A 14769-nucleotide genomic window follows, 5' to 3' on the forward strand; every position below is an offset into this window, starting at 1 on the left:
ATCCTAACTACAGGGTTACGGGGGTCTGCTGGAGCCAATCCCAGCCAACACAGGGTGCAACACAGGAAACAAACCCCAGGCACACACCAAGCACACACACCAAGCACACACTAGGGACAATTTAGAATCGGCAATGCACCTAACCTGCATGTCTTTGGACTGTGGGAGGAAACCAGAGTACCCGAAGGAAACCCACGAAGACACGGGGAGAACATGCAAACTCCACGCAGGGAGGACCCAGGAAGTGAACCTGGGTCTCCTAACTGCGAGGCAGCAGCTCCAACTGCGCCACCATGCCACCCTTCCTGTCCAGTTAGCTGTGCAAATACGATTGGTCCATTTAATTTGCAGTGTTTCTCTCACCCTGCTATGTGAGACAATTATCATGCTGCATAGAGATCTAAGCATCCAAAAACACTAAATAGGCCCAGAAAAAAAACAGAACTCCCAACATTCAAAGTTGTCGTATTCACTTCTTACAGTATTTATCAATTCAAAATTTCCAATATTTGCTTCACATGTGCTAAAGTGGAATGGCTTTCCCACCTCCACCTGATCACCCCCCTAATCATTACGAGATATGCCACGGCTCATATTGTAGGGAGTGTAATTTGGGGTCAAGTGTGGACATCCACCTGGGGTGTTGTTTGCATTGCTTGTGCCAGTTGGATAGTCATGTTGTTATGGAAGATGGAAGGTCCCTGCTTGGTTCCTTACAATGGATAGTTGATAAAATATATCAGAATATCATATATTAGAAAACATTTATGAATTCAAAGAGTTAACAAAATAATCTTACAAACTAAAAGAAAATAATGCACAACAAACCTAGAGTAAATAGATCCTTAATTGTTCTTGTTATTGTAGACTTGGTTCTGTCCTTAGAAGTGAATGAATTTGAGTTACAGTTAGGATCACTGTTTCTGAAACACTTCTGCTTGCTAAACTTTATATTTCATGTTCCGGGGGACACCTAATCAATATTATACATTCAGTGTGTTGTTAAAATCCATTCAGATTAGTAAGGTGACTGATTCATTCAGATGGTTAAGTGTGATTTACTTTTGGGAAGTTTCCTAATACTGTATCTTACACATTCATACCCTCAGCTCAGAAAAGATGGTTCTGAACAGGTCAGCTTGTACACAAAACTTCCATTTTACTCCTGTTAATACATTGGGTCCAAAGAAAGCTGAGAACAGTAGATGAAAAGGCTAGAATTTCACAGATAGAAGTATTGTGGTATCCTGTAGCCATTTCAATCAAAGCATTTGTCATTTGTTTAAATGAATTGGTAGGAAAACTCAGTGTTTCAGCTCACAAACAAAATTCACAAAAGAAATTGTGTTTTGCTTCCAGCCCTATTTATGCCATTCACAGCAAGAAGATATGTATTTAGTTCCATTACATATGTTTTTTTCTGCATTAATTCTAAATGTGTCAAACCGTAATTTACTATTTAAATAAAGATCTCTAGTGGGAATCTTCTTCTTATGGGGCGTTTTATAGATGTATGCACTTTCTGAGATGTTTTGCCAGCTCCCCAAGCCAAATGGGTGTTGTATCATCAAAAACATGTAAGGTGGCACTAGTACATGCTCAAGCTCACGGACATACAAAACCAGCAAACAGCACTGATTTATATAGTTCTGCATAACAGAACATCCTAAAAATACAACAGATTTGTAGAATGTCACCTCCTGGTGCCCTGGTTTCCTCCCACAGCCCAAAGACATGCAGGTTAGGTGAAATGGTGATCCTAAATTGGCACTAGCATGTGGCTGGGGTGTGTGTTCACCCTGTGAAGGATTGGTGCCCAGTCTAGGGTTTGTCTCTGCCTTGCACCCTATGATAGCTGGGATAGGCTCCAGGGCTATGTAGGTTTGAAGATGACTGACTGACTTTTGTAGCTCAGCCTACCATGGCATGGTTATTGGAAATTGAAGGTTAACAGGTGGAAATGTTGGTTTGTTTCCCTATAACCTAATCTGTAGCACCTTGGCAAGGACTTACTGATTTGAAAATCTTAGAATGCAATCTGTGTAAAGAAATTAATTTAGAATGGCAAGGAACAGAACAAACATCTAAACACATAGATGTTTCTAAAATCACAAAACGGAGTTGGGGACCTCTAACTTCATGCTGAAATTCTTATTTATGTGATGTAATGTTTCCAAAGAAGGCAAGCGCCTTTTCATCTAATGACTACAGACCAGTGGCACTTATTACTTCTCATATCATGAAGATATTAAAAGGCTGGTCCTGGACTATACGAGTCAACCTAAGGTGGATCACCTGGAACCACACAGTTTGCCTCTCAGACAAATATTGGAGCGGAGGATGCAATTAACTATTACCTTCACAAGGCTTATTCTTAACTGGACAAATCTGGCTGCACTATGAGGATTATGGTTTTTGATTTCCCCAATGCCTTCCATGCTCATCTAGTAATCCCTGTTAAGGGGTAGATGAATGCAGATGGATGAGCCTATGGTGTCCTGGACAATGGGCTATCTCTTGGATAGACCACAATTTGTGAGACTCAAGGACTGTGTTTCTGATACAGATATGCACAACACTGGAGCACCACAAGGAACAATCCTATTTCCTTTTCTTTTCACTTTGAATACCTCAGACAATAAATATAACGCCAGGCCATGTTGCTTGCAGGTATTCTCCGATGATTCTGTACTTATGAGATGTATTGATAAGGGTGGGAGGGACATAGTATAGGAGTCAGGTAGAGAACTTTGTTTCTTTGTGCAGAAAGAATTGTCCACATCTAAACATCAGCAAATCCAGGGAACTGGTTATTGACTTTTGAGGGGTCAATGAGCCTCTTTTTCCGGTCACTTTGCAGAGAGTGGATGCTAATATAGCTACTATAGCTTATGAGCAGAGAAGGAACATCAGGCCCAGGACACAACCACTCCCTGCCCCATTTGGAAAGAGTTAAAATTGATTGACATTATGACCAACACTGCACATCCTTTCTCTGACACACTAACACTGAGGACTTTCAGCCAACCAATTATTCAGCAGAAGTGTTAGGAGTTGGGGCTCCTTTACACCAGCAGCAATACATCTGCATAATGCCTTGCTGTGACTGCGACAGCCAAGTCAGAAGTTTTCTTTGTTTTTAATTTTCTTCCCATTTAGTCATTCTGGTGCGTGTTCAGACCATAGTGTGTCTATCTATCTATCTATCTATCTATCTATCTATCTATCTATCTATCTATCTATCTATCTATCTATCTATCTATCTCTCTGTCTGTCTGTCTGTCTGTCTGTCTGTCTGTCTGTCTGTCTGTCTGTCTGTCTGTCTGTCTGTTTTGTGAAATGTTATAATGATACACCAAGTGTAAAATGCTGATCATATTGTTGTGGGCCTCTCTCATATTTCTTTTACACAACCTTATGTGCTCTTGCTGAGGTTTTCTTCAATCAACCACTTAAATACTTATGCAAGGAAATGACTACCACAAAACCGAATGGAAACATACAAGACTACATCAAATAAAATTGTTTTTACTTTTCATTTGCTTTTTCAATATTCAATGTGAGTTCATTTGTAATTTTATTGCTTCTTTTGAATGAATTACTAACTGGTAAGGTATGTAGTCTGACACACCTAACCATTCAATCCAACCAGTCTGTGATTTTCCCCATACAAAATCAAACAGATTTGGTTTTGCCTCAAGTTGGAGGTCTGAGCTTTGTGTGTGCGAGGGCTGAAAACAAATGATCACTCAGTTGGATGTACAGTGCATATAATGTAGCTACAAAGAATAAAGAATGTAGAGATTCTGGTCCACTTTGTGTGTGATTAAAAGGTGAAAAACTATACACAAAAATTAAATGTAAGTGTAAATGGATAAATAACAGTGTTTTGGTCATAGTAATAGAGTTTAAACAACAACAAAAAAAAAAAATAACAACATGGATAAAAGTACCACAAAAGGGCCATAATTGCAGCTTAACTTGCAGTACCTGGAAACTTTTCACACAGCACCAACTCAATCTGAGAGCACATTGTTTGCTGTCAGAAAAAGGGAGGCACTCACAATGTGAAATTGTGCTGGAAACTTCTCACGGAGTCATCTAATTTGTCATTCCCTGTGATTTCTAGTCACATAATCTGAGAAGAATGTAGTGTGCCACTAACTTTATTTTTATGGTGATCACACATCAGCCCTCCCATGAAAAACCCAATGCCCCCGTGCATTTTTTGCATGTGTTTATAGCCATTATATCTCTTGAGTGAGATATCAGTTATTTATTAGAAACAAGACACTGGTTGCACTCACCTATACTTTGTGTATTCTGCCCATGTTTCATCTAGTTTCACCTATTTGACCTGGTGTCAGTCTGTGTGTTCAACGCCTCATAATCCCTTCATGCAAAAATGAAACAAATGCACGGTTAAATTTCCATCACTCTTTAAAGAAGAATATGTGACCAATTGGTAGTGAACCCCAGGTTCAAGGATGACTTTTTGGACCACCAAGTGGGTTGTCCCGTTTAATTATTTTAATAGAAATTAAAATAAACACATGATGATCCTGCAAAACAGAAACTACTGCCAGTTGCCTTTTCTCTATTAATGTTGTTGCTCAGCTCCTTGCGTTTAGTGGAGCTCTGTCTTCTAGGTTAGCTTGACTCAAAGTGAAACTCCGACCACCGGGGATGATTGAAGGGGTGGAGTCAGTTGCCCTCAGTGTGCATTTTCTCTGGGCTGTGGAGGCAGAAACAGGTTAGCAAGAGCATCTTTTCTCACTTCAGGGTGGTACTATATACAGTACCTCAGCAGAGTCTGGAAGGTGATCCACTGATAAATATTTGTGACATATGTCATAAGCAAATGCACATAATGGAAGTGTTGATAACCTATAGAAAAAGAATAAGAAGACATTGTATTCATATAGAGCTCTTCAAGACACGTAAAGCACTTTACATAAAGAGAGGGGAACCACTTCAACCACCACTGCCTGTGCAGCATCCACTTGTCTTTCTGCATTTGTACATTTGACACACATTGGTTATTAGGTGGTGAAGAGGTGAGAGAGATGATTAGGAAGCCAATAATGACCAGGCTGTGATGGGCAATTTAGCTGGGACATCTGGAAACCCCATACTCTTTACAAAAGATGCTCAGAGATCTTTCATGACCATTGAGAGTCAGAACCTCAGTTTTATATCTCATTCTAAGCACAGTGCCATATTTACAGCAGTGTCCCCTTCACTACACTGATGCATTGAGATCCACATTCAGATCACAGGGTAAGTACCCTCTGCTGGCCACACCAACACCTCTTCCAACAGCACCCCAAGCTTTTCCTAGACAGTGTGGAAAGCAGCCCAGACACAGACAGGCGGACAGCGATGGTTCAACCCACACACGTTTATTATACATTCTACTATATACAACGTGCACACACAATCCCAAACTCCCCCAAAGTTCAGGCCTTTCCAAACTGCCTCTTTCTCTTCAGGCCGCCTCCTTGCCTCACCTCCCGAGCTCCGTCCTTCTCCACTCCCGACTCAAGCCCTTGAATGGAGGCAGGCGGCCCCTTTTATATTGTGAGCTAATCCTACCCCCAAAAAGATACAGATGCCCCTGGAAAAAGCCCCAGGAAACCCCTAGGAAACTTAAACAGACTACCTTCACATTTCTCCTTTTCCTTCTGGCCGGCTCTGTCGCGTAATCTGCCTCCCGCGCGCTACTCCACCTTGTCAAAAAGCCTGTGCCGACTTCTCTCTGTGGTTATAAATTGATTTTCTGCTTCTCTCTCTCTCTCTCTGACTTCTGGTGCTCCTGGCATGTATTCCTCCGAAGAAGAAGAAATCCTTGGTTGCTTTTAAATGACAAGCGGAGGTGTAAATTCTTTCAAGGAGCATGTTTGAAACAGTTTTAAAAGATAAATGTTTGTTTGCAGTGTTTGAATAAAAATTCGAGTTTCTTCAACTTCCACTGGTCTTCTGTGCAATCTTGTAACCCAAGCGTGACAAGTGGTACCAGGAGTGGTTGCACAGATGGATGCTTTAGCACAAGCGGAAGCCGAATACCTTTTCCAAGTCGCCCAGAATGTTCCTATCCCATATGATTCAGAAGATAATTTGCATTCCGAACGTCCTACGTCTAGTCTCCGGCCTCCGTCTGTCAGACAAAGAGACAGCCAACAATATATTCAGCCTCGTGGAGCCTCTCCAATCCCTCAACAGTATGTTCCGCCTCCACCAGCACCAGCACCTGTGCAAGTTACTAGACGTGTGCTTCCTCTCCCTCCACTTCCGGACAATGCTAAGAATGTCCTGTCGAAGATGGGCCCATCTGATGACCCAGAGCTATTTCTTTTGGCTTTTGAACAAGTGGCGACTGTGTTAGGATGGGACAAACGTCATTGGGCTGTTATCGTCACCCAGTTTTTGTCTGGTGATGCACTACTTTCATTACGAAATATACCTACCGACAAATTTGGCGATTATGATTTTTTGAAAGATAAGCTTGTCTTGAAGAAAGCCACGACGTTTTTGTCAAAAGGTTTTGCACTTTACAACTGGAGGTTGGATATGGACAGATCTGTTCGTGCTCAGATACAAGATTTGATTCTTAAAGTGCAATGCTGGTTTGAGGGAGATAAAGTTGAGCGCATCGTTGAAAAAGTTGTTATGAACGTACTGCTGTTTGGAATACCTGCACCCATCCGAGATGAATTTCTTCGTCACAATCTTGAATCTCTAGATATTATTTCACAACGTCTAGAAGGCTCCCAGACCGCTTTCAAAACAAGCGGTAGCTTCGGTACTCAGTATCCTGTGTTAAAACCTATAAGGGAACGCCCAGAGTATCCTCGTCAACTTGATCGTGTACCTCGTCATCCTTCAACAACTGATCTTCAGATGTCGTCGGCTAGACCACCAGAAAATGCAATTGCTGCTACCACAAATGAGATGCCTGCTACCGGAGACAGAGGTCATGGACGTGGACGTCGTCAATTCGGTGCCGGCGAGCGAAGATGTTTCCGGTGTGACCAGCCTGGTCATTTAGTGAGAGATTGTCGTCTGTCTCCAGCCCGTTCAATGGAAATTGGCGTGGCAGAGGTTTGTTGCTCGAATATCCCGGATCCGTCGAAAAACAAAGATGGCTTATTTTTCACTATAAAGTTCGGGGCCGACAGGTGACGGCGTTTTTGGACTCAGGCAGTGACCTTTGTGTTGTCAGACGTGACTGTCTTGACGACAGTTACCATAGTAATACCGAGACTGTTAACATACGCTGTGTACATGGAGATGTTAAGAACTATGAGACATTATTTCTTCCTGTAACTTATAAGAGTCATCACTTTAAAGTGTGGTCTGCTATTTCTGATTCATCCCCTTGGCCTTTGCTGATAGGCAGAAGGAATGCTCTTTTTCCTATATTGATGGCTGAACGACAGTCACTAATCGACTCACCTGTTAAACCCATTCGGGGGGAGGGAGACGGGAAACTGGTGGCAGTAGGGAACAATTTAGGTCCCAATTTAGATATTGAACCAGATCTCTCTAGTGAGTCGGAGGAAAACTCCCTGGAGAATTTCTCAAATTGTCAAGACCAAGACCCTTGCACGTCCTCTCAAATTGTAAATGTCTCAGAACCCAAACCGAGTTCTAGCGAGCAGCAGGATTTTGTGAGCTTGCAACGTGCTGATAGCTCGTTGGAGTATGCATTTAATCAGGCTTACACTGCCAGTGATTCCTATTACCAAGACCGATATAACGGGACCCTAAAAACACCACACTTTCTGCTGAAAGACGGTTGTATTGTCAGAGTGATTTTGGACCATCTATTGGAAGACTTTATTGAGCAATTAGTAGTACCTGAAGCACATAGGGAAATTCTTTTACAGCTGGCTCACTCTCATATCTTGGGAGGACACCTGGGGTCTGATAAAACAAGAGAGCGATTATCAAAACGATTTTATTGGCTAAATATGGGAAAAGATGTTGAACGGTTCTGCATTTCATGCCCTGACTGCCAAATCGTCTCTGCTCATAAGCCTCCTATCGCTCCCCTTTGCCCTATGCCTATTTTGGATGTCCCCTTTCAGAGGGTGGGTTTAGATATTGTAGGACCTTTGCCAAAAACTAAAAATGGTTTTCAGTATTTGCTGGTGTTAGTTGATTATGCAACGCGATATCCAGAAGTAACTGCTTTGAAGAAGGCAAACTCATCGTCTGTAGCCAAGGCTCTCTCTGTGATGTTTACCCGTATTGGCATTCCTAAGGAAATTTGAACTGATCAAGGCACACCTTTCACTTCTCGTGTGATGAAACAATTATGTAAACGGTTCGCTATTAAGAAATTGTGCACCACCGTTTACCATCCACAAACTAATGGCTTGACTGAACGGTTTAACAAAACCTTAAAACAGATAATCAGAAGAGTTGCTCATAATGATCCCACAACTTGGGACACTGTCCTGCCTTTTGTTTTGTTTGCTGTTCAAGAATCGCCGCAGACATCCACTGGTTTGAGTCCTTTCGAGCTGTTGTTTGGCAGGCGCCCAAGAGGCATCCTAGATGTTGTTCAAGAGGAATGGATAGGTCATGAAACAACCTCTCTTGGGGAGGGTTTTGCAGAGCGAATAGTTTCTTTACAAGAAAGAATTTCCAGACTTTCTTCTATTGCTGTAGAACATCAACAACGAGAACAGGAAACACAAAAATGTCTATACGATAGACGCAGTCAGCTTCGTGAATTCAAACCAGATGATCGTGTTTTAGTATTAATACCGTCAGACCCACATAAATTCCTAGCTAAATGGCAAGGCCCAGCAGTTATCGAAGAGCGTATGGGACCAGTAAATTACAAGGTTAGAATTCCTGGTCGACGAAAACCATTTCAAATTTTGCACATTAATCTCTAAAAGAAATGGCACGACAGACAACAGGTTCACAATACCTTGACTGCTGTTTCTCAGACTGATGTTGTCATTGGCAACGATTTGACTGACCCACAAAAGACAGAATTATTAAACTTAATAGAACAGAACACTGATGTTTTTTCAGACTTACCAGGCGTCACTAATTTAGCAGAACATAAAATCACAACTGAAGCCGGTGTTCGGGTGCAGATGCATCCATTTCGAATTCCAGAAGCACGAAGGAATATTGTGCGCGAAGAAGTCAAGAAGATGCTGGAACTAGGTGTGATTCGTGAAAGCAAAAGTGACTGGTGCTCTCCAGTCGTGTTAGTCCCCAAGCCGGACGGTTCGGTTTGTTTTTGTATTGATTTTAGGCGCTTGAATAAGGTGTCTAAATTCGATGCTTACCCAATGCCCCGGTTGGACGAGCTCTTGGAAAAACTGGGTCAGGCGACCTATATTTCCACACTAGACCTCACAAAGGTTATTGGCAGGTGCCTCTTGAGGCTAATAGTTGTGAGAAAACAGCATTTATGACTCCTGATGGACTTTATGAATTTACAAGACTCCCGTTTGGTCTTCATGGAGCCCCTTTAACTTTTCAGCGAATGATGGATCAAATACTACGCCCACATTCTGAATATTCTGGGGCGTATCTTGATGATGTGGTTATTTTCAGCAATGATTGGCATTCACATTTACAACGCCTACAAGCTGTACTTGATAGCCTGAAACAAGCTGGATTAACTGCTAACCCTAAGAAATGTAAACTAGGTATGTCTGAGACTCATTATCTAGGTTACTCGATGGGCAGGGGTTTACTTCGTCCACAACTAAGGAAAATAGAGGAGGTGCTTGCTTACCCACATCCTAAAACGCAAAAACAGGTGCGCGCTTTCCTGGGACTAGCTGGTTACTACAGAAGATTCATCCCTGACTTTGCAAATAGAGCTGCTCCTCTTTCAGAGCTTACTAAAGGAAGAAAAAACCGACCTATTATATGGACAGAACTTTGCGAACGTTCCTTTTCAGATTTAAAAAAAGCCTTGTCATCTTATCCAGTGCTACGAAGTCCTGATTTCTCTAAAGATTTTATTCTACAAACAGACGCTTGTGCATTCGGAGTAGGAGCGGTCCTTTCCCAGGTATTTGAGGGTGAAGAACACCCTATCACGTACTTGAGTAGGAAATTACTCCCAAGAGAACGCAATTATTCAACTATTGAGAAAGAATGTTTAGCAATTAAATGGGCTATAGAAGCACTACGCTATTACTTATGGGGACGGAAGTTCACATTAGTAACTGATCATGCTCCACTTCAATGGTTATACCGTCAAAAAGATACAAACTCCCATCTTATGAGATGGTTTTTAGGATTACAACCTTACAGTTTTGAAGTCAGACACCGACCTGGGTCTGAACACATAAATGCTGACGTGCTGTCACGTCTCTTTGAACCGGGTCTGGAGAATCGCTTGATTCACGGAAACGTGAATAAAGCTGAGGGAGGGGGTGTGAGCTGCAAAGCTAATCCTACCCCCAAAAAGATACAGATGCCCCTGGAAAAAGCCCTAGGAAACCCCTAGGAAACTTAAACAGACTACCTTCACATTTCTCCTTTTCCTTCTGGCCGGCTTTGTCGCGTAATCTGCCTCCCGCGCGCTACTCCGCCTTGTCAAAAAGCCTGTGCCGACTTCTCTCTGTGGTTATAAATTGATTTTCTGCTTCTCTCTCTCTCTCTGACTTCTGGTGCTCCTGGCATGTATTCCTCCGAAGAAGAAGAAATCCTTGGTTGCTTTTAAATGATAAGCGGCGGTGTAAATTCTTTCAAGGAGCATGTTTGAAACAGTTTTAAAGGATAAATGTTTGTTTGCAGTGTTTGAATAAAAATTCGAGTTTCTTCAACTTCCACTGGTCTTCTGTGCAATCTTGTAACCCAAGCGTGACAATATCCACCTGGATGTGCTCCAAGTGCCTCCCAATGAGTGACTGCCAGCACTCCCAAGTGTGGCGGAAGTACCAGCTGCGCACCCGGAAGCACTCCGGGTGTCCCTGGTCTTCTTCCCCTCAGCACTTCCAGGTGTGGCAGAAGTGCTGAGGGCCAGGGCTCCAAAGGCATTGGGGCATCCCCTGGTGGTGACCACAGGCCCCTATATGGTTGAGCTTCCAAGCTCAGTTCCCGTGGTCACCAAAGCCACCAGGGCGGTCGCCCCCACGTGGTCAGGGGGAGGCATAAGACCTCCTCTGGTCCTCTGGGGCATCCCGGCTGGGTACCACCCCCAGCCACCTGTGACAACAGTTTCCCATCCAAGTACTGAGCAGGTCTGAACATGATTAGCTTCAGGTGGATACCCTGTTCTAAAATGCATATGATATGGTTGCTATAGGCTAACTTGGAAAGCATCAAAGGTATGCAAAGGAACTGGAGAAATCAATTCAATGATTTTGTTAATTTTACGAGTCTGGCTCTGGCATGGATTTACTGTAAAATTTCTTTTATTTGAATTTCCCCTTGGGATTAATAAAGTATCTATCTATCTATCTATCTATCTATCTATCTATCTATCTATCTATCTATCTATCTATCTATCTATCTATCTATCTATCTATCTATCTATCTATCTATCTATCTATCTATCTATAACCTTAAAAGGTTAACAAATAAAGATAGCAAAACCAATGCAAAAACAACCAAATTCCATTCCAAGTTCCCCGAAATGGAGAACAGCTCATACTGTTTACATTCCTCATTTTTAGACACTGAATATGTGACTGGACTACATTGTGTCAATTGGTATGCCAGGCTTGTTACTGTAGGATGCTCCATTTCCTGCACTGATGAAACTGCCAGCATCAAGATGTGATGGCATTCAAATGTTTGCACAACAGAATATCTAGTGTTTAATCTTCTAGTGTTGCTTGTGTAACATGAATGTTGAACTTGTTCTTTGTATAGAGACGGGTCATGCAGTAAGTATGCTGCTGCCATCTGCTTTAGTGCTTCATGCTGAAAGTCTGGAGAGGAAATAAAGAGGTCAACTTGAGTGCAAAATCTTGAAGTTCATCTTTGGAGCAAAAATCTGAAGGCACTTCATTGAGCAGGGCAGTAGTACAAGTTCAGTGATCATAGATAGGGATATATCAAGCATAACGTTCTGAATGCAGTTGAGGGAAACGGGCAGAAGCCAACTTTGAACTGGCTGCCAGTGCTACTCAAGGGACAATGCATTTACAAAATAAGGCATTAGCTGAGCATACAATGCTATATAAATAAGAAAAGCCCATTGTAGAAATTGAGGACTGCCAAGTTGAAAAAGGCATGTTGATGATGTCTTAATTTATAAATAAATCCATCTACCATTCCAATTTTTCATTCCGTTAAGGTGGTGTGGGGGGCTGGAAGCCTAAGAGCAAGTGCATGGCAGGAGCGAGCCTTTGACAGAACACTTACGAAAAGAGAGGTGCTACAGTTGGTAGTAAGAATAGTAGGGACAACATCTGTGACACAGTGTATGATGCAAGTTATCTTCTTAAGATGTATACTGTATATCCTTTGTGATAGCATTCTCCATGTCTAACTTTTTTATATTAAATAGTACTAGACTAAGTTTTAAATGTTCAATTAACTGTGCAGAAAAAATGGGACCACTGATTACCACAAAACGTTTTGCATTCTGGTGTGGAAAGGGTGACATTCTCACAGTGTGCACCAATATGTGTCTGAAATGGGGAAGGCAGTGTGGTCACACTACTACAGACACCAAACAATTGCTCTGCGTTGCAGACATTATTTAAATCTTAGCATATTTAAAAATTTGTAACATACAGTAGATGGCATTATGGTGTACTATAGATTCAGAGAGTCTTCAGATGCCTTCATTTCCTCCCCATTTAAATATGGTGTTGCAGATTTATTTTTAAATGGATACACCTGCCATTTTTGCCCATCAGTCTTACACTCAATAACTCATAATGACAAAGTGAAAACAGGTTTTCAGAAAGGTTTACAAATTTGTTGCAAATCAAAAACTGAAATCTCTCATTCATATCAGTATTCAGAGCATGAATTTAGTGCTTTGTAGATGCCCCTTTTGGCAGCAATGACAGCTTTGAGTCTTCTTGGGTAAGTTTCTACAAACATTGCCTACCTGAATTTGGGCACTTTATCTCATTCTTCCTAGCAGATCCTCTCAGGTTAAGTAAGTTTGGATGGGAAGCGTCTGTAAACTGCCATCTTCCCCTCTTTAGGGTTTAAGTTTGGGCTTTGGCTGTAGTGTGAATTGTGGGACTATATGCACAGAGGCATGTGTCTTTTTAAATGATGTCCAGTCAATTCAATTTGCCACAGGTAGATTCCAATGAAGTTCTGGACACAGCTCAAGGATGCTTAAAAATATCAGGGTGTACCTGACTACAATTAGGTGTTGTCCTAGAGCAGAGGTTACTTAGACAAATTCTTATACGAATGAGAGATTTCAGCTTTTGATTTTGAATGAATTTGGAAACCTTACTGAGTGCAGATCAATGGTCAAAAATGGCAATGTTTCCATTTAAAACTAAATCTACAACACAATAAAGAGTGCAGAAAGCTCTGAATATGTTCTAAGACACCACTGTAGTGATTAGTGCTGCTGTTGCCTTGTAGCTCCCGGTTTCATTCCAGTCATAGTAACTTTTGAGTTTGCACCTTCTTCTAGTAGATGTTAAAGTTTATCCTGGATACTTTCCAGAACTGGCACATCTAAATTATTTTGGTTTTGTGGGGAACAGCCCGGACACAGACAGGTAGACATGTTGATTCACCACACACATTTATTATACACTAATATTTACAATAGTAGTGAGCACAATACACAGTGCCGAAGCACCAATCACCCCTTCAGTCCTGGCCACAACACAATGCCTTATTAGTCTCTGGACCGCCTCCACTCCTCTCCACCAAGCTTCGTACTCTTCCACCTGACTCTTGCCCCTGACTGGAGGGAGGCAGCCCCTTTTATTCACCCCAGAAGGGCTCCAGCTACGTCCTGAGGGCTCATAGTCACACCCCTGTGTGGCGGAAGCTCCCACGGTGAAACCGGAAGTCCACCGGGTGTCTCCAAGTCTCTTCCCCCCAGTACTTCCCGGTGTGGCGGAAGTACTAAGGGCCAACACTCCCAAGGCATTGGGGCGCCCCCTGGCGGTGACCATGGGCCCCTACAGGGATGAGCTTCCACAGCAACCAGGGAGGACGCCCCCTCGTGTTCCGGAGGATCCACAAGCCCTCCTCTGGTCCTCCTGGGCGTCCCGGCTGGGCATGAATGCCCGCCGGGCACCACAGTTTAAATAAGTATGCCATAAGGTGGTCTCCAATTAAAAGGTGGTTCATTTTTGTATGTGGTAATCACTTTGAAAATACTGAAATAGAAAATGGATGAACTGATGAATAAAGTACTGTGAGTTGGGTTCACATAAAGGAGGCTTTATGACATTTTAGAATTTGATTTGTTTAAATGATTAAGATGTGGATGAAACAGGATTAGAAGGAAGATCCTAGAAGTTGGGAAAGGAACAGGAATTCCCCCAGCTGAATATCCCTATCCTAAACGAAATTGAGCAGCCTTTTTACCAGCAGTATGATCCAAGGACCTAGTAGTAAGGGAGCAGCACCTTAAACCACAGGTTTGTCTGTTCTGTCTTCACCTTCAACTCTGTGTGAGACCCTGAACAAGTCACTTAATTTGCCTGAAAAAAAGTATGTAAACAATTGTAATTACTATTCATTTATTAAAGGCAATAAATAAATCAGCCAAATATACAGGAATAAAAATCTTCTAAATGTACTGTGTGCAAGAAACATTAGACTTAGAGGTCACATAGTCAT

Source organism: Erpetoichthys calabaricus, chromosome 10 (assembly GCF_900747795.2).
Source record: "Erpetoichthys calabaricus chromosome 10, fErpCal1.3, whole genome shotgun sequence".
Lineage (NCBI taxonomy): Eukaryota > Metazoa > Chordata > Cladistia > Polypteriformes > Polypteridae > Erpetoichthys > Erpetoichthys calabaricus.